The sequence below is a fragment of the Heptranchias perlo genome, chromosome 22 (assembly GCF_035084215.1).
Source record: "Heptranchias perlo isolate sHepPer1 chromosome 22, sHepPer1.hap1, whole genome shotgun sequence".
Taxonomy (NCBI): domain Eukaryota; kingdom Metazoa; phylum Chordata; class Chondrichthyes; order Hexanchiformes; family Hexanchidae; genus Heptranchias; species Heptranchias perlo.
The window spans coordinates 35,976,192-36,000,612 of NC_090346.1; the positions used below are offsets into that span (position 1 = coordinate 35,976,192).

Sequence of the window (24,421 nt, forward strand, 5' to 3'; positions counted from 1 at the left end):
CTCTACTATTTTACTGGGTTTTGCTCTAATGTTTTCCAATTCTGATTTCTAAAATAGCTGCCTTCAAAACCTGAGAATCAGCCAGGTCATAAGCACATCAAATGGCCACTGAGGTTCTCCAGTCTCAGAGAATCTTGGTAGTCTCACTATTAGTTCCCAGTCTGAATGACTTATGATTCTCTTCCGAGTCAGACTCGGGTCTCACGTTCCAGTTTTGGTTGGGAGGAGGGGGAGGGGGAGGGGGGAGAGGCAGGTGATGAAGAAGGAAAAAAGAGGCATCGAACTAGGAAAGAGCAACCAGATGGATGACGGTGCAAATTTGGTAAGCTTTGATAAATAGTTTCTAAAATAATAATTTTGTTTTTGTTAAATTTATATGGCTAACTTTTCTTGCAGGGTACACACGTTTCCCTGATAATTCCTTGGTGGCTTTCCTGTATGAAACTATTGTGGATCAAAATGTCTGGATAGTTCAATTGGTTCCCTACATTTGCTCAGTGTGTTCTCTTGCCTATCCTTGTGTGAATAATATATGTGTACATGTAACACATAAAGGGAAATTACAAGAAAATGCAGGATAAGTATGATTTATAGGAAACTCTGATCTAATGTCTTGTAAATGCTGAACCTGCAGTGCTTTCTTATCAATACAGATACAAAGCATTTAATTTGTTGAGTCATTAGAATACACCTATTATCTCTAAGAGTTTGCATACGTGGATTTTAATAGAGCCTGTTCCCCATAAGAGCAATCTAGAATTACCATTAAAATGTTCTCTTAACGTAAATTGCTGTTGTGAGTTTTTCGCCTTCCCATTTGTGTTATTTGAAGGAAATACTGCATTGCTCTTTGGGGAGGCGGAAAATAAACTGCTCTTGAGGGAAAGCTATTCGAGCTACTGCTGATTGGCAATAAACCCAAAGGCCTGAATCTACTTGTTTTTGGTATTTCTGTGGCACTGAATGAGTTCAGGCCTGTAAATTGGGGCAATATCCACTTCCACCAGTTTTCCATCCCAAAACTGACGCACCTGATGCTTGCTTTGGCCTTACTCCGATCCGAGTCTCCATAGAGCTTACCAACATCATTGGCAGGCCGAAATCCTGGAAGCTATGCTCACAATGTACCAGGGTAACTTAGAATGAGATAAATAAGGACTACCCATTCCTAGCAACAGCTGAGACAGGTGTAAGTGAGGAACTATTGAGCCTGAAGAGTGCAGAAACTTTGCCTATGGATTGCTGGACCTGGGAAAGAGGTTTTGGAGCATTTTGTTTTGGCTTTTCACCTAGACAGTACAGGAGTTGGCTCTGACTGCCTGAGGGACTGAGACTGTCAGGATAATTTTTGTCCCCATCCATTGTGAAAGGTTCTGAGGACAAGGTATAGGATTCCCAATGGGCGTTCCTTTGTTTGCCGTTATAATGGAGGAGGAAGAGGAGCAGCAGGAGAGGATGGAAGAAAGGCGAATCAGGCGGCTTATGATGGGGATGTGTCCTTCAAGATAGCCCCCCGCAAAGTAATTACAGGCCACACAGATCCTATGAAGATCTTAGTGAGGAGCTCTGTGTTAGACGAGTGCACTTTACCAAAGAGGCAACAGGGGAGCTGTGCCAGCTGTTGCATGACGACCTGCAGCCATGGCCATTTGCCCAGACAGATCTCCCTGTGGCTGTGGTGGTCAACTTTACTCTTTACTACACGTTTGGCTAGTTTATCTTTTAGCTGATTTCTACTTTCTTGTTAGCTTATTATGTGAAGTCTTAATGTTCTTTATTGTTGCCTTTTTGTGATTCATCACATTTTATTTTAAGTGTAGATTTCTATATAGGGACTACAGGGAGACAAGCTTATATTTTAATGTTTTCCCTTTATGTTTGTGCTGCAATAATTACACTGCACGCTCATTTTAACATCATTGCCTTTTTTTCAACATAATAGAATCATAAAATGAAACAGCACAGAAGGAGGACATTCGGCCCATCGTGCTTGTGCCAGCTCTTTGAAAGAGCTATCCAGTTAGTCCCACTCCCCTGCTCTTTTCCCATATCCCTGCAAATTTTTCTACTTCAAGTATATATCCAATTCCTTTTTGAAAGTTATTATTGAATCTGCTTCCACCACCCTTTCAGGTAGTGCATTCCAGAATGTAACAAGTCACTGCGTACATTTTTTTTCCTCATGTCGCCTCTGGTTCTTTTGCCAATTACCTTAAATCTGTGTCCGCTGGTTGCCGACCCATCTGCCACTGGAAACAGTTTCTCTTTATTTAATCTATCCAAACCCTTCATGATTTTGAACACCTCTATCAAATCTCCCCTTAACCTTCTCTACTCTAAGGAAATTACTTTTTGTTGTTAGGATAATCGTGCATTGTGGATTTATCTGGTTCAAATCAAGGGATCATAGAAAGGTTACAGCACGGAAGGAGGCCATTTATCCCATTGAGTCTGTGCCGGCTCTATGCAAGGGCAGTCCAGCTATTCCCACTCCCCTGCCCTATCCCCATAGCCCTGGAAATGTTTTCCTTTCAAGTACTTATCCAGTTTCCTTTTGAAAGCCATGATTGAATCTGCCTCCACCACCCACTCTGGCAGCGCATTCCAGATCCTAACCACTTGCTGTGTGAAAAAGTTTTTCTCCATGTCACCTTTGTTTCTTTTGCCAATCACCTTAAATCTATGTCCTCTGGTTCTTGACCCTTCCACCAACGGGAACAGTTTCTCTCTATCAACTCTGACTAGACCCTTCATGATTTTGAATACCTCTATCAAATCTCCTCTCAACCTTCTCTGTTCCAAGGAGAACAACCCCAGCTTCTCCAGTCTATCCACGTAACTGAAGTCCCTCAAGCTGGAATCATTCTAGTAAATCTCTTCTGCACCCTCTCTAAGGCCTTCACATCTTTACTAAAGTGTGGTGCCCAGAATTGGACACAATACTCCAGTTGTGGCCGAACCAGTGTTTTATAAAGGCTCATCATGACTTCCTTGCTTTTGTACTCTATTTCTCTATTTATAAAGCCCAGGATCCTGTATGCTTTTTTAACCGCTTTCTCAACCTGCCCTACCACCTTCAGCGATTTGTGTACATATGCTCCCAGATCTCTCTGTTCCTGTACCCCTTTTAGAATTGTGCCCTTTGGCTTATATTGCCTCTCCTCATTCTTCCGACCAAAATGTATCACTTCACATTTTTCTGCATTAAATTTCATTTGCCACATGTCAGCCCATGCCACCAGCCTGTCTATAATCCTCTTGAAGTCCGTCACTATCCTCCTCATTATTCACTACACCCAAGTTTTGTGTCATCTGCAAATTTGGAAATTGTGCCCTGTACACCCAAGTCCAAGTCATTAATAGATATCAAGAAAAGCAGTGGTCCCGGCACTGGCCCTTGGGGAACAGCACTATACACCTCCCTCCAGTCTGAAAAACACCTGTTCACCACTACTCTCTTTCCTGTTACTTAGCCAATTCTGTATCTATGCTGCTACTGCCCTTTATATTCCATGGGCTTCAATCTTGATGACAAGCCTATTATGCGACACTTCGTCAAACGCCTTTTGAAAGTCCATATACACCACATCAACTGCATTGCCCTTATCGACCCTCTCTGTTACCTCATCAAAAAAACTCTTATCGGGTTAGTTAAACACGATTTGCCTTTAACAAATCCCTGCTGACTTTCCCTAATCAATCCACACTTGTCCAAGTGACTGTTAATTCTGTCCCGGATTATCGTTTCTAAAAGTTTCCTCACCACCGACGTTAAACTGACTGGTCTGTAGTTGCTGAGTTTATCCTTACACCCTTTTTTGAACAAGGGTGTAACATTTACAATTCTCCAGTCCTCTGGCACCACCCCTGTATCCGGTTCCGCAGTGAATTGTCTAAGGAAAATTAGACTACAACCATAGAGGCAGTGGGGTAATTTTCACCTTGCCCGTTTGGGTGGTAACCTGGCGGAGGGGATCAGCCACCCATTATAGAACCCATCTGACTTCACCTTAAGACATCTCAATAAATGATAAAACCCCAAACACCCATAAAAGCAGCACATAGACACATATGAATAATACTAGTAAAAAAAATTGTGAAGTATGAATGTTTCATCAGTAAACTGGGAGCCCACCTGAGGCTGGTTAATGTTTGTTGGCTGCATCAAGTTACAGGTGGAAAATGGTAAGGAAGTAATTATAGTGTGATGCTAGTATCACTATCAGTGACCCTAACTGACTCTGGAGAGAAGCAATATGAGCCCCTCACCCAGAGGAGGTAGCCTTATACTGCTTTGATTGACAATGCATGGAGTAAAACTCCAGTTTAATGTCAAACCTGGTTTCAAAGTGCTCAGAGTTCCTTGACCCTCTCAAATACCTTTTTATGTATGCCCATTGCTGATTTAAATGTTTAGAGAGTGCAAACACTCCCGCATGTTGCTGTCAAAACATTTAAATGTTAACCACTGGGAGGGGAGTTCTATACATATGTATAAGTAAGCACGTATGTACAGAGCTGTTTTCTGGGCAGGAGAATTGCAGTTTGATCCAGGCAGTAGAAGCAGTATTGTCTGGCTGGAATCCACTGAGGGGTCCAGCCAGGTAGTGACTGTATCAGTAATTTCCTTTTAACATCAGGAGCAATGATCATTAACATCTGAACCAGGTTTGTAACATTTGCTAGAAGGTTCAGAAACTAGTGATTTACATGTCATGATAAAACTAGAGATGCAATACTCCACAGTACCAGTTCCACATCATTGATTTGAGGTGTGTGTATTGGATTAGAAAGAACCCTTATGTATATTTTGGACTTTTATGTTCATCACAGTAAATTGCAATAGAGACAGTGTTTCAAACATGCACCTCGCAGCTCATTTATTAACGGATGTACCTCACAGTCTAGAAATGTCTGACAACTTGTCTCTTATTTAGGATAATTACATGTACTTCGTCTGAACGAAAATTACAACAGTTGCATCACTGTGTGCAAACTGAAAGGCGTCTGTACTTACCATTTGAAACAATTCTGTAACTAATTGACTTCTGAAATAGGGTGTACTTAAAAGCTTGCTATAAATAGGGAAGAACACATTTGAAAGTCCTTAGTTGTGTCGCTCAGCCTTTTAGCTGTTTTGCAAAATAATGTTTAGCCAGCCTGGTGCTTAAAATAATGGCAGGTAAAAGCATCTATTGCCGCCATCAATTAGGGAGTCTGCATAATTGCAGTGGCAATTATACTTTTTTATTGCATACAGTTGGATGGGTAATTTTCTACTTTTAATTGGAAGTAGCTTCGCATTTCAACATATTGGTAAAGAGATTTGATTCTCTAAAAAAAATTGATTATGAGCATTAGTACCTTGAACAATTCTGTGCCTTTATTTCATTCTCCATTGAACAATGTCACTGATGAAATACACTGAGATCTCAAGCTGGTTTTATGTTAAAAAGCACACATGTTTTAAGCTGGGTACTATTAGGCCAGTATTGTTTGATTAATAACGAATAATACACGCTGGTTATTTCTTTTAAAAGATTGTTAATTCATCTGTTTACGTTTGAAAACATTTTGGTATCTGATTTTAGGAACACCAGTAACTCCAACATCTTGCCTTTTCCCTCTCTACAGATTAAACAGGAGTATACCATTATCAAATCTGAAATATTTACTACACTGCAAGTGTTGGTGATTATTCTCTACATGTTGGTTGATGGTAGTTAAATGCAGAGGATGATATACTCAGAACATGTGTTCTGTCAACTCTGGTAATTTTAGTGGCACTGTCCTTGGTCCTGCAGCCTAACAGATCAATCAGGACCTCTCATCTTCAAAGACCAAAATATAATGTCAAACAGATTGTAAGCATGCCTGGAGCTTTTGTCATTCTTCAGATCATTGGCAGAGTTGTTATCGGGGGCTTCTGATCCAGACGGTCAGCATTTGTACAACATTTAGCAAGCTCATGAGAGATAAAGAGAGGGTTGGTTATAGGCAAATCTTGTGACAGAACTATTTTGATGCTTTCCTCATTTTTTCACCATGGTTTCAGAAATTATCTGTGGAAATAGACTATGATTCAAAAGGAAGTAATGTAATATATAGTTAAACAATGAATGTGTGTTTCCCTGATGGATGGCTCAGTGAATTTATTCCATTACGTAAATGAGCCATGGAGATTATCAAGTTCTCAGGTACAATCCTATCTCTGTGCTGAGTTACCTGATCTCAGCCCAGGGTTATACAGGTGTCAGTAAGGGTAGCCACAAGTTATGTCAGCACCCTTGGTTATAGAAGGGAAAATTGGCCAGAGTTCCCACTCCTGAACACTGTCCAGTGAGCTCCACTGGAAGTATGCATGTGTGGACATTGAGTGACAACAGAATGGGACTCAGAAATGGATGGCAAATCAAATCATTATCACACAATGGTCAGAAATGACCCCCACATTCAAATAACCTGCTGACACTTACCATCGAGGCTTATTCATGAATAATGACCACTTGGGTGAGGAACCAGAAAGCGCCTGTCAATCATGGAGCTCTTCTACAACAAGGAAGGGAAGGGAGGGGAGAAAATTGGTGAGAAAAAGAAAAAAAAACAGTAAATATGTCTTCTTACTTTAGTGCTCTAGCATTTTGTACATTATTGGGGTGATCAAGAGTTCCCAGTGAGAAGTGGAACTCGCAGAAAGTGCAGGTCAGGAGATCCTGGATCCTTTGTGAATAGAAAATTACGGGCTGCGGGCCCATAATCACCTGACCTGTGCTTTTTACATGTGTTGCTCCTCACTGGGCGTGCCTGATCAAGGATCATCCCATTTATGAAAACGTAGTGAGTGAGTCACACACATTTATATACCACCTTTATCATGTAGAAACAAATCAAAGTGTTTCACACAATGAAATACAGTGACCGTTGCTACGTCGACAAACATGAAAAAATGGTCACTTGATCAAGGTATCAGAATAAGAGTCAGTGGGGTAATTTTCACCTGCCTGAGCAGTAACCTGGTACATTGGATGTCCACCCATTTTAGAACCTGTCCGATTTCATCTGTTTGAAATCAATGGGATGAAAATCAAGCTCATTCTATAACGGCGGATGATTCACTCTGCTGGATAACTGCTCAGGCGGTGAAGGTGAAAATTACTCTCAGTGTCTTCAGAAGAGAAGGCAAGTAAATTGGGGGGGGGGGGAAGTGGGGAAGTAAACAGAATTGAATGCATATTTGTGGATTAAGAGGATATTCACTTGTGGGGTTGTTTTTCCATGTATCACATCAAAGCATGCGGTGCCTACTGTTTGATTAATTTCTCTTTGATGATTGTGTGTTCATGATTTGACTTACCAACTCCATTTTCCTCGCAGAAGAAAAATATTAAAATAGTTAAAATATTCATACATATTCTAATGCATTAAAATTCCATAAGTAAACAAGTAATTTCGAAATGGTTCTATAAAAGATATAATCCTATTACTCAGACTAGTGAAAGTATTTGAAATGTAAAAGGGGATACTGGCATTTGAATGTCAGAAAAAGGAAGAGCTTCAGTTATTTTTCAAGTTGTTAAGTGTTTTAAAAATTGGGTAGGGAGAATAATAGTTGAATCTTCCATAAATTCAAACATTTCTTCCTCCGTTTCCTGTTAATTTGCCTTTTCCCTTCCCCTCCCCTTCCTCTCCTGAAGGCTTTGACTCCTTGCAGAGATGTGTGGTTAAATTCACTGATATCAAGTTCCCAGCTGACCTGTAGGGACGGTGTGTTGGAGAAAGGACTGTGACACTAACACCAATTCTCTGACCCATGCTTCCTTTGAGCTTGGCTCTCCACTAAGAAAGCAGGATCAATAAATTTACACTGTGATCCCAGGTTCCTTGGGCACCTCACCCAAGTGCATGTTCTTCATGTACGAGCCTAGATAGTAAGTGTTAGTAGAGTATTTGACTGCAGGAAGCATCTCAATCAAGCCTCATTGCACATGGCATCCATACACACGTACTTTTAGATGGGTTGCTGGAGTTACTAATGAACTTCCATTGTACTTTGTAGTGCTCAGTTATGGTTATGTCAGTTTGTTAAGGTACAGATAACAGAAAATAATAATCAATGTAACAAGATGAAGAGAATTTAAGTAGAAATATTGTGCTAGAATACCTGATGAGAAGGAGCTTAGTTTTTGTAACTTAAAATTTGATTTGGTATGTGTGGTTTTTCCGATACACAATTCACTGGGAAAATATTAAGACAGGGCAACCATAATGCAACAATGTAATTTGCTGCTTGTATACCACCTTACAAGAAAGAGATAATTAAAATTTGCATTTCATTTAGATTTTTTGAAGGCTTTATATAACTCGTGGCAACTGAACACTATGGTGTGACCTGGAGTCTCCTTTTGGGTAAAAAAGTAATGAGTTGCAATCAGTGGTAGATCTACTACATTTTGTGCACATTATGTTCTGTTATTGGTTGTAACTGCCACATTCAAACATTGAAATGACCAGCCCTTGGTGTTTAGCCCAGGAATGGAGCAATGCTGGTGGTGAAGGGTGATATGTATGGTACTTGCACATTATTAATGGAACACTAGATGGCCCTCTGATGGGAGTAAGCACATTGTAGCAATTACACTTCTCCTGTATTTCTTTGTTATTTTTGATAGAATATTCTAGAGGGTCTGGAAATAAAGGCAGTTAGTTATTACCCCGCCAATTTGAGTGCTTATTTGGACATAACAGTGGTGACGAGGATAAAGAACAATGCTTTGTTAAAAAGATTTAATATTGGACATCTTTGTTACTTAGCTAGTGGTCCACATTGTCACTGGATTTTTTAAAATCATGTTAGCATGAGTTGGAAAAATCAGAGAATATTGAATTTGGTTGAACTGGAGTGAATATGTAGACAGACTTAATTTTTATTTAAAAGCAAATTAAATTGCAATAGGTGTCAAAAAGAAAGCAGTTTTGCTTACTATCTGAAATATACACATTGATTAAGATTCTGATTGCTTGTGCCCAGCTTAACGACAAAACATATGAAGAGCTTTTCCAAGTGGTCAAAGAACATCTGAGCCCGAAGCCATTCCTTAATGCGGAATGGTTTATGTTTGACCAGAGGGGGCGAAGGGATGATGAAAATGTTTCTCTGTTTATGTCAGAACTGAGGAAACTGTCTGAAATATGTGACTGTGGCAAGTTTCTCGAAGGAAACATAGATAGAGAGGAAACTCTTGGTTGAAGACAGATTCACGTCTGCTACAGCTCTCGAAATAGCACTTGGGATGGAGACTGCAGTACACTTTGGAAGCGACTTTGGGAAAATAAATGTCCAAGTAAAATACTAGAATCAGACAAAACAATTGTCCATAATTGTAGTTAAGGGCAAAGGCCCCTCATTGATGGGTCGAGATTGGGTTTGTAGCCTGAAGTTAGACTGGGCCAGTATTAAGAAGATCACCACTCAAGACCTGTGCATGTACTCATGGAAGAGTACAAGTTCGTATTCAGTCTGAAACTTGTTACAGCAAAGAGTATCCAAATACACCTTGTGTGGAGGAGGGGGCGAAGCCAACATTTTTAAAGCCCAGAGCATTGCCCTAATCGTTTCTGAAAGTTAAAACACTGAGACCAGCTATGGAGAGTGCTATGGTTATTTTTTTCTATTACATTATTGTAAGATGCAGTTGCTAAATTTCTTTACTTAATGTTTCTTTTAGCTTTTACCAAGGCTCGTTCTTGGAGAAATTATTTTCACCTTGTAACTCTGAGGTCGGTGGGGGGGTGCACAATTGATATGTATGGTACTTGAACATTGTTAACTGAACACTAGATGGCCCCCTGATGGGAGTAAGCACATTGTAGCAGTTATACTGCTGTTGTGTACCTTTGTTGTTCCTTGAAGGAATATTCTGGAGGTTCCAGAAATAAAAGCAGTTAGTTATTACCCCACCAATTCAAGTGTTTGTTCGGACACAACAAGTACAAGAAATCTGATTTTTGGCTGAGCATCTTAAAGCGGTGTATCTTTGAACCTTTCAAATAACATTTGAGCACATCCAAATTTGGACTGTTTTAAAATTAGTGATGAAGACTTTAGGTTAATCTGTGCTAACATGTTAGGTGTGCTATGGGGAATGTTTATTGAATGGTTAATAATTCTACTCTGTCCTGACCTTTCAGCTGTAACTGATTGCCATCAGTTATGGTAACTGATACTATCAGTTAAAAGTGGATAGTAACCTTTATGTCAAGAGGAAAATGCAGATCTATTTATGAAAATAAACGTATTCAGAAAATCATATTGACCTATGTCCAGCTGTTATATATAATTTACATTTTATGTCAAGCAGAAGTCCATTGTTTTGCATATTCTTGTTCTGGTGGATCTGAGAAATAGTTAACATTTCTAGATCAGGATTGCTGGTTCTTAGAGACTTTATAGCTGTGCTATTTACTTACTGATGGAAACAAAATACAGTCTACTACTTACAATTCATAGTTGTTTAATTCAAATAATCCGATAATTTAAAGTTTTAGCACTAAATGCCCACTTTTCTGTGTTGTTCATGTTGTTTAATTCAAATTATTGTCAATTTTTTTTAGGACATAAAACACATTTGAATGATCAAGAATAGACAGTAATGGATAATTCAGGATAAATGATGAGACTATCCATGAACTGGCAGCTATATTGATGAACTGAAGTTTGCAAGCCAAAAGCCAACAATAGACTTTTTCCTTCCATTATTTTCTATAATATATTGCAGGCTAGATTTGTTTTCCTTATCTCATTTTATAATGAAAGTAGCCACCATCATTATTAAATTCCTTTGCTGATGAGTAAAAGATTGACATTGAAGAACAATTGTCAAAAATGCCAGGGAATGTAGCCCCCTCTGTTGTTCGAATAGGCATGTTCTGTTAGAATTTAAAACCACGTAGTCTCTTGTATTGTCTTTTAAATTTAGTGACAAAAGTGTTAATAATATGGCTAGTTACTTTCAGTGAGACTAGTTTCAAGATTGTAAACGAAGGCAGCATGAAAACACTTGACGAAATCCTTCTTAGCAGAAATAACATGAAACACAATTTGAACATTATTATACAACAATCTTATTCCATCTTAAATACCATCATGTCATAAAGAATTGCAGAGGATCAACCTTCCTGTTGAATGATGTCTAGACTTGTTGAAGTGGCTATGATGCCTGTCCTTTATTTAGTGAAACAAAATCTTTTGCGGGTGGAATACTTTGATAAAAAAAGTCATGAAATTGTACTTTTAACACAGTACAAATATGTTCAATAAGTCCTTCAGCAGCTTATAACTAGTTGTTTCAGTATTTAGCATATTACATGAGTTTCTGTTGATCTGGTTTTTAAAAATAATTTGTAATTTGCTAAGTCTCAAGAGTTGCCTGTTTGGAGGCATTTGTCAATGCTAGATTTTCTGTAAATTCAGATTTTAAAAAAACTTTATAAATATGTATTTTCATGCCACAGGATATGCTTGTTTGGGAAAAAAAAGACACACTTTACCTTATTTGTACAGTTCTCTGTTCCATTTTTCTTGCATTGGTTGTTTAATGTTGAATCACTGCTGGCTTTTGTGTTCAAAAAAAAAGTGATAATACTCTTGGCTTTTCCTGTTCATTTGGCTCATTTTAAGGACTCATCTTTTCCTAGTTCTGCATTGCTCAGCAATAAGGCTGAGATAAGGTGATGCTAGTGGTGAAGCTTGAGATTGTATTGTAATGATCTCCATATGTAGCAAACCCTAAAACTAGAAGAAGTTCAGATACCAGAAATGATACGTCACCTTCATTTTATGACCTATTTAACTATTTCATGTCAAAGCTGGCTAGCACATTAGTGACCGTATTCTGCTTAATACAAATTAAATAGATTTGCTTACGCTATCAAAAGCAAACAGGTAACCATAAAGAGAAAGATGTACAGTGATGAAGGGTTCGACGACATATTCATATTGTCTTCTACTTAGATAATTATAGCAGGCCATCTTATGGACTTGTTTCTCATCTTAGGTGACCTCAAAACAGGTTTCAGAACATTAAGATTAGCTGATAGACATTCCAGGCTTTCCTTGGAATTGACATCAAGAATAAGGAACAGCTAAAAGTTTTCCCTTTAGAAATGTTGATAATTTCTTCCAATGTCTCCGGAATCATCTTTCAATCTGTATACAAAGAGGAAACCTGCTTAAGAGTGCATTGAGTTATTTCGGAACTCCGCTCTTTTGTTAAAGAAAGCCATTGCATGACTTGAGCTTGTTTGAATTGTAAACATACTTTTGTTCACTGTATTGAAGTGGAAGAAAGTCTTTCATACAGTTCAAAACTGGTACACTATTGACTTTGCCATAAAAGATAGTTGGATAACAGAATTACTGCTTTCAAAATTTATGTCCTACAGTTCCATCTTGTTGTAAAATCTTTGTTATTTATTCTACTTTAATGTTCTAATTTACATTACATGGAATGTACAGCCCAGAAACAAGCCATTTGACCCAACAGGTCCATGCCGGCGTTTATGCTCCACACAAGCCTCTTCCCATCCTCCTTCATCTAACCCCATCAACATACCCTTCTATTCCTTTCTTCCTCATATGTTTATCTAGCTTCCTCTTAAATGCTAGTCTCCTCAAATACTCCATGTGGTAGCGAGTTCCACATTCTAACCACTCTCTGGGAAAAGAAGTTTCTCCTGAATTTCCTATTGGATTTATAAGTTTATAAATTTATATTAAATCTTGTATTTATGGCCCCTAGTTCTGGTCTCCCTTACAAGTGGAAACATCTTCTCTACGTCTACCCTATCAAACCCTTTGATAATCTTGAAGACCTCTATCAGGTCGCCCCTCAGTCTTCTTTTCCTCAAGCCTGTTTAATCTTTCCTGATAGGTATAACCTCTCAGTTCTGGTGTCATCTTAGCAAATCTTTTTTGCACCTTCTCCATTGCCTGTATATCCTTTTTATAATATCGAGACCAGAACTGGGCATAGACTTAAGTCAGCTTCCATAGAATCATTCAGCATAGAAGGAGGCCATTCAGCCAGTTGTGCCTGTGCCGGCTCTTTGAAAGAGCTATCCAATTAGGCTTACTCTCCTGCTCTTTCCCGATAGCCCTGTATTTTTTTTCCCTTCAAGTATTTATCCAATTACCTTTTGAAAGTTACTATTGAATCTGCTTTCACCACCGTTTCAGGCAGTGCATTCCTGATCATCATAACTTGCTGAGTAAAAAAATGTTGCCTCTGGTTCTTTTGCCAGTCACCTTGTAGCTTGATATTGTATCACTAATTGTGAAATGTAGTGTGGATGCTGGGACTTGAGGATTTTGTCTTGAATTTCATCTCATGCTTAGTCCGTGTTTGATTTCTTTTTAAAGTTGAATTGCTTCAAACATTCGCTTAAATGGGATATGAAAAATTAATGTAAGGAATAAAAATTCTTCTTTATTCAGGTACTTCTAAATTATATGTCACTAAAATTATATATGTGCCCAGCCAGTCACCTTTGTGTCTAAACATGGAGGGCGCTAAATTGGGCTGTGTAGCGCCTGTTGTTTTGGCGCCACACGGCCTCCCGAAGAGCCAAGATGGCGTCTTGGCTGCGCATGCACGTTTCCAGCGTAATGTGCACTGTACGCCATCTTGGTATAGGAGTTAGCGCAGGCGCAGACAATGAATGCCGGAAGCATGTAAAGGAAAGAGAAAATGGATACAATCAATGTGCAACGCTGATTTAAAGTGATAGACACCATTTTGGGACTTAACGCTCAACTCATGCACATTCTTAACCCCAACCATCTGAACGTGCCTGGAGGACCCCCATCAGCGCTATTTAAAGGGACCATGCAGGATTTACAGGTTAGTGGCTGGATTATTGCTTCTGGCTGCCGAGACATTTGTAACTGTTTTTGGAGGTCTCCTATACTTGAATACTAAGACGTGGGGACATTTCGAGCCAGGACGTGCAGGAGTGAAGTCAGGAAATGCTTCTACACGCAAAGGGTGGGAGAAGTTTAGAATGCTCTTCTGCAAACGGCAGTTGATGCTAGCTCAATTGTGAATTTTAAATCTGAGATTGATAGATTTCTGTAAACCAAGTGTATTAAGGGATATGGGGCTACGGCGGGTATATGGAGTTAGGTCACAGATACACCATGATCTCATTGAATGGTGGAACAGGCTTGAGGGGCTAAATGCCACTGCCATTTGCTGCCTCCTGATAAGTGCCACCTTCTCCTGCAAGAAAGCGGGACGTGTGCTTTGGTGATGTGCTTATCATGGTTGAATAGCTGCCAGTGTGTGTGGCCTGTGCGTTGTGGGTGTGCGGTTTGCAACAGTGGTAATGTGTGAGAATGAGATGAAGCATCTGATTGGAAGAGTTGAGTACTGATTGAAAGAGTTTGTTGGTATGTGGGTGATGGGGAGTGTAGTGTGTGGAGCAGTGGATGCGGCTAGTGGTGCAGTTGGTACGAGACACCACTTGACGGTTGACCTCACTCACCTTGACCACTCGTGTCAAAGCGTTGAACTTCTTCCTGCACTGCATCCATGTTCATGATGCTGTGCACCTGGCATTGACTTCATCCCCCGCTGCCTCCCACTGCCTTTTGGGTATCCGTCTGGAGGGCCTCTTGCCCCCCCCCCCCCCGCCCCCCCCCCCCCCCCCGCCCCCCCCACCGCGGATATAGGATGTCCCTCCTTCTGTCCACCTCTTGCACCAAGGCCTCTAGTGCATCAGCAGAGAACCTTGGTGCATGCTCTCTCGCAGATCTGATACAAACCCAGATCGGCAGATTGGTGAGGTCTGGCATGCGGATTGGAGAATGTGGGATTTAGTGGTGTGCAACCTTTATTCAATGTTTTAACATAACTGACCAGCGTGTAAACATAGGGACGGGACCTGCATCTGTGTTTTATGTGTGCGATGTTTGTTCTCCGTTCAGACTCTGTGCAGACAGCAGACTGTTGTTTTCAGCAAGTAACAGGTACCAGCTACCTTTAAGAGATTTCGAACAGACAGCCTGCCTTTAAGAGATTGGTGCTCCCCCTGCTGGTGGAAAGTGTGAATTGCATGGAATCCTCATTCAACATTGATTTCTAACACAGGTTGCAGGTAAGTCCTCAGGCCTGAGGAAAGTCTCGTCCTGCCTGTGTAAGGGCCACTGGGTGCGGGGTAATAGTGGATTGCACTACCCCCGCCCAAAAACAGGCCCTATCCAATTTTTTCCCCTGTTGTGTTATTTATTTAGGAGAGATATGAATTTGTAATGTGGACATACCATTGTCAACCACAAAAAAAAACGATCATGTTAGTAGCGGTTAAAATTACTGGATGGATATGAAATCTAATTTGACCTTCCTTTTATCCCCCATTGATTACCCAGAATGGAATCACAACTCTTCTGCTGATGACTTATTCAATTATTCACGATTCATATCTCAGCTGAGGACATTCTATCACACACTCTTGAGCCTGATTTCAATAGATAATTAAACTGATCAGAAGCGTGCAGTTAGAGTCCATTTTAATGTTCACATCAAATAAAAATATCATCCAATAAACAAAATAAAAGGGAAAGGAGCATAACATTTGTCTCTGTGGTCACGTCCACTTATGCACACTTCTGAAAAAAACAATCTTCGGTGAGTCCGGATTTCTTCCTAATTTAGTCCAGGATGACTTACCCATAGTATGTGCACGTTTAGTTCTAAGAGAGGTTTCTGACTGTCTTGACTTCTCAGGGTGATTTTGTGAATGTGTTCTCCCAGTGGGGAACTTTGCCATCAGGACAGCTTATTGAGAAATCAGAGGCATGCACCTCATAATTTTCCATCTACTATTCATTCATGAAATTGGCCTCTATGTGTAAAATTAATGATGCAAAATTATGGGGACTCCGCACCTGCGATTTTGCAATATATGCTTCCGGCAGTGCACACTCATAAAATTTCCCTTTATGTGCATACTGAACGTATACACTGGTGAACAGGGAATAATCAGTTCATTCCATAAGGGAGTGCAACCCAAAGGACAAAAACACAAAGGAGTTACAAGTCTTCCTTTATGATTAGTATAAACAGAGTACTTCAGAGCTCCTCGTTGGTTTTTTTTTTGTAAAGTGTAGAGATAATTTTGTTGAAAAATAATATATTAATTCTCAGAATTAGTTTATTGGGAGTTTTTATTATGGTGACAGGCAGTCGAATATTCCCATTATGTTGTAAGTTGGTTATTACTGCACTGAGGGTTCACCTAGCTACCAACTTAAAAATATTATTGAAGGCAATATATGTTAATTTTAATCAAATTTCAATTGCTTTACATTCCAGTTAAATGTTAGAGAATGGTTCCAAGCTATCCATAAGTTAAGAATAAATGCAAATACAATGTGATGATCTGGTTCTTGATGCTGCTAACAAATGTAATAAATCTTTACATTAATGTTTATAAGCATGCTGAAGACATCAATGGCAAATTGTTATTACTCCAACTTTTTCTCAGTTTTGTCTCTTGGAATTCAACTGACATGAGAGACTGGGTGGAGTCCTATTTAAAGAGTTGCAACAGCTGCAAGGTGAATTGATGAAATGATTCAGTTGTTTTGGATCCAGATAATACTTCTGGGGTGATTTATTCATGATACTTGTATGAATACTTAATTCATTGACTTCCATTTCACAGCTTGATGCTCTCTATGTATGTAAGTTAGGGGCCAACTTTGTATTCATCTGTGCAGGTACAGTACGGCAAAAAGAGATCAGAAAATTGGGCAAGTAGGCATGTTTTGGGCCCAATTCTTTTATTTCATAGTCTCATTAGAACCACAGATTACATGTAAAAATATTTATATGAAAACCTGGCACATTTTCCTGACTTTTGTGCCAGGATTGTGCTTTTTGCCTTCAAAGCCCATTTTATTGGGCATAATGGAGACTCCATGTGTGATGGAGCTGACATAGGGGATTAGACTTTGGGTGTTTTTTATTTTTATATAATTTTTGCAGTACTATTTTGTACTGTGTATTTAATACAAATGTTTCCAATATTTATGACCTATTAATATATTTTGGGAATAATTTTAGTCACTCATAATAGTAAGTTTGTTTTCTATTGTCCCAAAAATAATTGTTCATTATTGCCTGCTAAGTCCCCATAAATCCAGACTGTAAGTGAAGCATTTATAAGGGATCAGCAAATTAGAAACAGATGAAAAAAGAGGGCATATGAAAAGAAATCCTTCCAATACCAACTGTTACAGGAGCTCAGGAAGCGAGAAGGCAATGAGGTACAAGATGTAGACTCCTGTGATGGGCATGAAGTGAAGATAAAGCTTACGATGGGGATCGGACTGGATGTGCCCCAAATGCAGTATTTCATGGTTGAAGTGGAACAAGATAAAAGAAGAGATACCTGGGAGATCAGCAGGCACCTGAGCCACTCCGACTGCATTTGCCATTCCGCTGCCAAGCAGATCTGTGGTCCCTGGTACACATACTTGCCAATCACTGAGGACAACCACATCCAGAAGCCCCAAGTCCATTTGGTGGCATTTGCAGAGCTTTACCAACTGCTGCATGAACACCTGTTGACAACCTGTAACGTAGGCAAGGCTGCCAAAGTTACCATTGCCCTCAATTTTCCTGGCTGCCCTTTATTTCAGGCTAGTCGTGCTATATCAGCTAATGTGCTGGGCATGCATATCAAACAAATGACTGATGTATCAGTCAGCATGGCAGCACTTTCATCTGCTTTGTCACTGGGGAGCAACAGGAGCATGGCAAGATGCCCAGTTTCATTGCACATCAGCAGTTGAGAAAGTATTGAGAATTATTGATGGCAGCTCTGTGGCGATCCAGCCAGAAGATTTCTGCTCCTCTCTGGAACCACCACTTGTTCCTCACCTGTGTACTGTGAATCAGCTGAAATTCACTGAGCTGGTGCTTACAAATGTTGAGAGAGAAAGAAAGAGGAAAGAGAGAAAGACTTGCATTTATATAACACCTTGCATAACCTCAGGACTTCTCAAAGCACGTTACAGCCAATGAAGTACTTTGAACTGTGGTCACTGTTGTAATGTAAGAACCGCAGCAGCCAATTTGCTCACAGCAAGGTCCCACAAACAGCAATGAGATAATGACCAGATAATTTTTTTTGTGATGTTGGTTGAGGGATAAATATTGGCCAGGACACTGGAGAGAAACACCCCTGCTCTTCTTCGAAACTGTGCCATGGGATCTTTTATATCCACCCGAGAGGCGAGGCGGGGCCTCAGTTTAACGTCTCATCGGAAAGACAGCACCTTTGACTGTGCAGTACTGAACTGTCAGCCTGGATTATGCAATCAAGCTTCTGGAGTGGGACTTGAACCCACAACCTTCTGTCTCAGAGGTGAGACTGCTACCACTGAGCTACGGCTGACATCGTATGTGCCAGAGATGCAGGGTGGTTTATGGCGCTGTATTCGGGGCAGTTGGCACTGCTGGCAAGCTACCCTTCCAGGCCTGCCTACAACGAAAGAAAAAGAACAGTCTTAGAATGTTGGGTGCAAAAGATGCCTTCAAACAGCTTGCAAGATGCTATGTGTGATGTTTGTGTGTAGCAGTGGATGTGAAATGGGACAAGACATGAAAGCAGAATGGTATTAGCTCTGAGCTTAGGGTAGGACTGTTGCTTCAATTTCCCTTGCTGCTTCTTACTCTGAAAGGCAAGGATGTCTAAAGTGTTCCCTGCAAGGGCTTCTCGGCCTTGTGATCCCTGAGACCTACTCCAGTTTTTATCTGTTTTTTGAATTATGTGCCATCCTGTTGTGCAAGCAGAGAAGTAATGTTGAGATGTAAGTTGACAGATGCCAAAGCTGCTGTCCGTCCCTGATGTCAATTAGTGATCAAGCACCTAGGTTGTGTTACAATGATCTAACATGTGAAGCCCTTGGAAAATGTCAATATGTAAAGGATTTCAGTTGTAAATTACAATTTTAATGCGAGCCGCATTGAAGAAAGAGTGGGCATTAGATGCTACAAAAGAACTGACAGCTTGGCATAGGTGAGTGAATGTGGAACAAGTTGCCAGGCAACACTTTATGGCATGCACTTTGGTACTTAGTAATGTTGGATAGTCTCACCATGACAGATTCTTTAAAATATGCTGTCTGCTCCTGCATCTGTTCCCAAGTCCTGAAGGTATGTACACTTTGTTGAGTCTGGCTAAAGCATGCTGTGCCAGGCATGGTACACTGTATTCTTGTAACGAGGGTGGCCTGAAGTGCCAAACAGAGCAACTTTCCTTGTGCCCACTTCAAGCTTTGGCACACACACCATGCCATCTACCCAAGACAAAATTGGGTGCTGCGTTGCCCTATTCCTTGCTCACACTCTCCATATCGCGCCTCTATTGGGTTTGTCATCCTTTGCTTTTTGTTTGCTACTTCTGCCCCTCATGTAGCCTTTGGAAAAATGGACAAACATTTATAAACTATTTTTAGTGTTTTTTAAAGGCTGAAAGAATTTTTGTCCCTGTATTTAGTCACTTAGCTTTAGAATTTTTAGTTTAAGGCCTGCTGGATGTCCTGACCATCCACCAGTCGTTTCCCTGTGTCCAGGCCAAGGTGCACAGGGATTAGATTCAATTTATTTACATGAGATGATCTCACATGTTGAATACAAAGTGATCCCATTGTGCATCCTGTCGCAATGACAATCAGCCCCCTGGAGTGGTGACACCACCATAAAAGACCAGAACAATGCAGAATTCCATCCACACTCGTCTAGAGGAAAGTATCATCAGTCACAATGCTATCACAACATGTGTCAATTTCTACATGTTGTTGGAGTGAGGTAAAAGTTGGCTGCATATAGTGACACCACTATTCCCGGCCAGAATGGAAATGATTGGTTAATTCCCCTTTCAACCACGCCTGGAGTCCACACTGCTGTAAGTGACTGAGATTGATCTTATGCACATGGTGTATGTAACTATCCTCCACTCACAAATCACCCTGCTTTTATCGGGACACATTGCTGCAGTTTCGGTCATGTTGTAGTTCATAGAGACTCTTTTTACAGAGACTCTGTAGACTGTTTGCTGTGCACTGTTTAAACAGACTCTGTTTGCTGAGTAAATAGACTTCACTGTAAAATACATTGTTTACTGTAAGTCCCGCCCCACCTCCAACTCACTGGCTGACACAGTGGTGTCAATAGTCACCCTAATAAAAGTTTTATTTAATGAGTCATCAATATAAGTTTAGAACTGGATTCCACTGTTAAGGCTTGGCAGGTTGATCCTGAATTCAGTTCAAACTGTGCTAAATGTTTCCATCGACATTAGTGTAGAAGGACGCCATCCCAGAAAGCAATTGTATGCATTTTAAAGATTTTAGAAGAGGTATATCCTGTCACACGCAGAAGGACTTGCAATTCAAAACCATTAACTACTTAGAAACTATTTTTCATTGGGAGCGTGGTGATGTACCAATGTGCTAGATTGATTCCATCACTTTACTGAGGTCCTGATCATACACAAGTAGGGATTTTGGGAGTGAAAATTTGAAAAAGATTTATCACTGGGTAGCAGTGGGCGTGAAGGGGGACCAAGACGTAAGAATGGAATTTCATACCAGTTTTCTCAAGAGAGGCAGCTGATAGGAGTTGTAGGGAGCACCTCAGACTGATTACAAGAGATGTGTAGCCCAGGGAGACCAGGAGCTGAGACCACAAAGAGAGTAAATGGGGTCAAAGTTTAAGCTCCAAGAATTGTTCTGTGTTAATCTTACAGCCACCTGTACAAAGTGCAAAGCTAAAAATGCAAAATCCACTTTGGTAGGAAGAATAGAAAAGCAGATTATTTTTTTAAAAGGTGAGAGACTAAGAAATGTTGGTGTTCAGAGGGATTTGGGTGTCCTTGTAAATGAATTACAGAAAATTAACATGCAGGTACAGCAGACAATTAGAAAGGCAAATGGTATGTTAGCCTTTATTGCAAGGGGGTTAGAGTTTAAGATTAAGGAGGTCTTGCTGCAATTATGTAGGGCTCTGGTGAGACCACACCTGGAGTACTGTGTACAGTTACGGTCTCCTTATCTAAGGAAGGATATACTTGCCTTAGAGGGGGTGCAACGAAGGTTCACCAAACTGATTCCTGGGATGAGAGGGTTGTCCTATGAGGAGAGATTGAGTAGAATGGGCCTATATTCTCTGGAGCTTAGAAGAATGAGAGATGATCTCATTGAAACGTATAAAATTCTTAGAGGGCTTGACAGGGTAGATGCTGAGAGGCTGTTTCCCCTGGCTGGAGAGTCTAGAACGAGGGGTCATAGTCTCAAGATAAGGAGTTGGCCATTTAGGACTGAGATGAGGAAAAATTTCTTCACTCAGAGGGTTGTGAATCTTTGGAATTCTTTACTCCCGAGGGCTGTGGATGCTCAGTCATTGAGTATATTTAAGACTGAGATCGATGGATATTTGGACACTAAGGGAATCTGGGGATAGGGCAGGAAAGTGGAGTTGAGGTAGAAGATCAGCCGTGATCTAATTGAATGGTGGAGCAGGCTCGAGGGGCCGTATGGCCTACTCCTGCTCCTATTTCTTATGTTTTTAAACCTTTTTCCAAAGCTGTGTCAAGAGCAATCATCGGTACTCAGAAGTGGCTTTTTGAAGGAGTGGGGTCCGTTGGCATCAATTGCTTTTTCAGACAGTGTACTTCATCCTATGTCTCCTTATCAGCTCTCTGCTTTTTATTTGGTCTTTTGTTCTCCCTGTGCTTTTAATCTCTGTCTTCCTAATCTGTTTGTCTGATCCTCGTTTCGTTCCTTTCTTTGTTTTATTCTGTTTCAGTGTAACTAGGCCATGTCAGAGGAAACGATCTACTAAAGAATGAAGATGCTTAGATATGTTGGGGTGTATTTGTATCGCTCTGTAGAATATCTCACCTAAGACTTCAGGCTATTTTCAAAGGTAATCAGACAGTTCTAAAGTCCTGGCTTTTTGAATGTAAAATTGGACACTATGCCTGCCAATCTTGATAGTGTTAGTGCTGAGGAGCTATTAAAATAGAGAAAGTGTAATCCTTTTCAGGAAGCCAGCGACACTGTAAACATCTAATTAAACTGAAGGGCAATCGACCAAGAGAACGAATTGCATGATTACATTTATTCATTTGGAGAGCTGTACAATGTTACCCTGCTTTTGCTTAGGTTCCAAAACTGGGTTCACTAAGTAGACCTCAACAGACATTAAAGCAAATTGGCAAACAAAACTTTGATTGTAATGCACACTCCCATTTAAATCCTAACTCATTTTTTATCTATCATCAAATGCAGGGTATAGAATGTAATTTTAAATGTTTCATTACATCTTATATACTCCATGCTTTCAGCGTTAACCATCTTAAGACTTGTTGCATAATCATTTGAGTAGCATGAAAATATTTGAATCTGTTCCCACAGTCTTTATAGGTCCAGGTATATTCTGTACTCCTTAGCATCAGTTTACAGATGACCATAAACAACAACCATTTTTATTGCCAATGTGAGTAATAACTGCAGCGGTAATCTCTGTTGCATAAATTCATCATTGGAATCTCCTGTTTTGTTATAATTCATTAAGGTGTGGGGTGCTTATATTAAAGCCGTGACATATTTTTGCCTATTTTGCATCATTAGGATGGATCAGTAGCAGTTCTTATATGTTGATATCATCTAAAGACCAAACTAAGCTTAGTAAATTGTAAAAATTACTAGTGGGTGGACCTTCTGGTTAAAATGGGCTGAAATACTCTGGTCGATAAAAGCTGTAAAGCCACCAAGCATTGCTCTGGATCATTTCAGCTTACTTTAACCACTGGCTTTTTGTGTTTTTCCCAGTTATGCTTTGAACGGAGTCTATAGTGGCGAAGCTTAGTGTCTACTATTTACATCATTTAAATTTGGAACTGTAATACAATTCCTTGATTATTTTAAAGAATTCACTTGATTGAGTTGCCTCTTGCCCTCCACAACTTTCTGGTGAAGAGGGTTGTGTTCTCCTAGGACCTTGCCAATGTGTAACTATTTCCACATGCCTGGGTTCACTTGTTTTCAAGTTTTTAATGCCTTTCTAAAGGGAAATATCAATTTCCAATTCGTGCTTTCAACCCGGTGGCTAAGATCACAAACTTAATGCACAAGAAAGTCTGGAATAAACCTCCCTCCAAGCACTCTGTGGAGAATGATCGTTGGTTATTTTATCAATTTCCCACATTGAATTTTATTCATAGGCACACAACTTTAGTATTATAACCCAAAACTGTACTAAAATGATTCTGCACTTGTTAACATTGTTGTGCTGTATAGATGAATTTATTCTGTAACTACATTAATTATGAATGACATATACAATTTCCTTTCCTTTGCAGCTGAAGTTATATATAAAAAAAGCTGAAGCTAGAGTCTGCCAACCATGCGTTCACTAAAAAGAATGCTGTTAAGGTCACTGCAAAGGGTAGGAGAGCTTCTAGGCATAAGGAGATATCCTTGAACGTGATATTTGAAGCCTCTTTTGAGCAATCAAGAGCTGCTACAAAGTTAGACTATAATCAATGTATTGTGAGGCCAGAAGGGTCATTAGGGAGATGAAGTTGGATCAGTGGGTTGCATTCATCTGCAAGGTGTGCAATTACACAAAAATAATCCTAAATCGTTTTTCTGTTAGCTAAAGTCTGTCATCAATCATGGTCATAAGAGGGTTCCTCTAGATTAGTGCCAATGCCTGACAACTCCGATGCTCTCCAACTCATGCTACCCACGAGGGCATCCTTAGTTTGGATAGAGCATTATACTGAGTTGGTGACTGACCCAACAAACTATAGTAAAGACCCATCTACGAGGAGGTTGGAAAAGCCGTTATAACGCAATACTTCTTGGAATGCCTCAATGAACCAGTTCGATTAGAAGATGTTGACTCTATACTAAATTGCCTCGCTCGTGGTGGGACAGCAGGTGTCGACATTATTCATGCCAAATTCATAAATGCTGCTTTAGGCAACAGGACCAGGAGCCATTGACTTGCCCTTGAGTTAGCCATTTAAAACTGCTAAATAAAATTCTGTATACCCTTGATGTTCCAGAGCACAGTTGTGGTTTCTATCCATGAGAAGGGGGATTCTAATGAGCTTGGAAACTACAGAAGAATTTTGATGATATCAGTGGCAGTTAAGGTGGTGCATCAGGTTGTCACAGCCCATATGTCAGGTGGCTTTAGAGACCTATGGAGTAATCAGAAAGAAACAGTCTGGATTTTGCTCTCATGAGGAATGTGTAAGGCAGGCTTCATATGAGGTTATGGAGTATTGTAAGGTTCAGGGAAAACCTACTGGTTAACAACATTGCTTTCATTGATTTTCATAA

The 24,421-nt window shown here is 40.1% G+C and overlaps 1 protein-coding gene across 1 annotated transcript in view; it reads left to right on the forward strand.

Moving 5' to 3' along the window:
* Positions 1-24,421, forward strand: part of shisa9a (shisa family member 9a) — a 200,762-nt gene that overhangs the window by 11,027 nt on the left and 165,314 nt on the right. The window lies entirely within an intron of this gene.